The sequence below is a fragment of the Choloepus didactylus genome, chromosome 6 (genome assembly GCF_015220235.1).
Source record: "Choloepus didactylus isolate mChoDid1 chromosome 6, mChoDid1.pri, whole genome shotgun sequence".
Classification (NCBI taxonomy): domain Eukaryota; kingdom Metazoa; phylum Chordata; class Mammalia; order Pilosa; family Megalonychidae; genus Choloepus; species Choloepus didactylus.
Genome location: NC_051312.1, coordinates 141,522,007 through 141,523,722, shown reverse-complemented (window position 1 = coordinate 141,523,722; position 1,716 = coordinate 141,522,007). Strand labels below are relative to the sequence as shown.

The window sequence follows — 1,716 nt, the reverse complement described above, 5'->3', positions numbered from 1 at the left end:
TGGGTATATGAAGGTTGATTTTATTGTTTCTATTTATGTTATCTGTATTCTTTTACATGAATTATAGATTTAATAAAATCATTTCATAAGAATAAAAATTTAATAAAACAAATCAGGATATAAACAGCATTTTACATACCTCCAGATGTCATCTAATACAGTCCTTTCATTTTACAGATGCAGAGCTTGTGAATGAGACATTGAGGCAGTTCACTTAGCTAGAGGAAGCAAAAGAAGTTAGTGGCTGTGCTGAAACTCAGTTATACTGACTCCTACTTGAAAGATTTTCCCCCTCTATATGATAATGGCTCTTTGTTTTCCTGGAGGACAAATTAAGAGCCTCACACTGCCGGTCAGGGGGGCTGCCTGCTGTAGACTCTCGGGCCTTGGCACAGAAGCCTCTGCAGAGCCTGCTTCACCTCCTTGTTCCGCAGAGTGTAAATGAAAGGGTTGAGCATTGGCGTGACCACTGTGTAGAAGACAGCAGGGGCCCCAGCTCCTGCCCCACTGGAGCGAGGTTGCAGGTAGATGCAGACAGGTGGCATGTAGTACAGAAGAACCACCGTGAGGTGGGCAGTGCAAGTGGAGAAGGCACGCTGCCGGCCCTCGGCTGCGGATCCCAACACAGCTGCCACGATGAAGACGTAGGATGTGATGATGAAGATCAGGCAGCCCGTGCCACAATGCCAATGTTGGCAAGCATGACGAGCTCATTGATGGTGGTGTCCGCACAGGCCAGCTTCAGCACAGGGGGGATGTCACAGAAGTAGGCAACATGGCGAGGCCCACAGTAGAGCAGGTGGAAGGTGAGGGAGGTATGGATTGCAGAGTGTCCAGCACCCATGGCCCAAGTGATCCCAGCCAGCCCTGCACACATCCTCCTGGTCATGGCCACAGGGTACTGCAGGGGTTGACAGATAGCCAGGTAGCGGTCATAGGCCATGACTGTGTACAGGAAGCACTCAGCACTGGCCAGGAAGTGGAAGCAGTAAAGCTGGATGGCACAGCCCTCAAAGGAGATCACCTTCCCGTCTGGAGTCAAGAGACCTGCCATGACTTTGGGCACTGTCACTGTGGACAGACATGCATCCAGGAAGGACAGGTGCCCCAGGAAGTGGTACATGGGGGAGCAGAGGTGAGGGTCACAGCCCACAGTTATGAGAATGAGGAGATTCCCCACGGTGATGCTATAGATGAGGAGGAAAAGGAGGAAAAAGACGCTTGGATGCTCAGCTGTGTACATCAGACCCTCCAGGAAGAAGTGGCTCACCACAGTCTGGTTGGAGTTCTCTGTCTCCATGGCCATCTTCTCACACAGAGAGTGGTTAGCTATCCCCCTTGCAACAAAACTGACATTAACAGATGTAAGAGATAGCCATTTATTTACCTTTCCTGAAATATTATTATCCATGGGCCACTCTGGGTCTTTTCCCATAAGTGAGAGGAAGATACAGCATTCATTCACTGCTTTGTCCTATCATAGCATGTTCTTGCCCTGTATTCCTTCAGAATGAATCTTTCCCTGTGAGATCAGCAATGTTTGTGAGGCACATAGAGGACAGTAAGGATTATTTGGAGAAATGCATCCCCTAAATAATGGCTATACAGGAAGAATTGCAAATCTTCTGCTGGAATATACATTTTTGCATATATTCCAGAATTTTGAATCCCTTGCCTTCCTAGTATACTCCGCCATGTTGTAGATGTGGGTAGGCA

The 1,716-nt window shown here is 48.1% G+C and overlaps 1 pseudogene; it reads right to left on the bottom strand.

Moving 5' to 3' along the window:
* Positions 1–256: 256 nt before the first annotated feature.
* Positions 257–1,327, bottom strand: LOC119537371 (annotated as a pseudogene).
* Between the last annotated feature and the right edge of the window lie 389 nt (positions 1,328–1,716).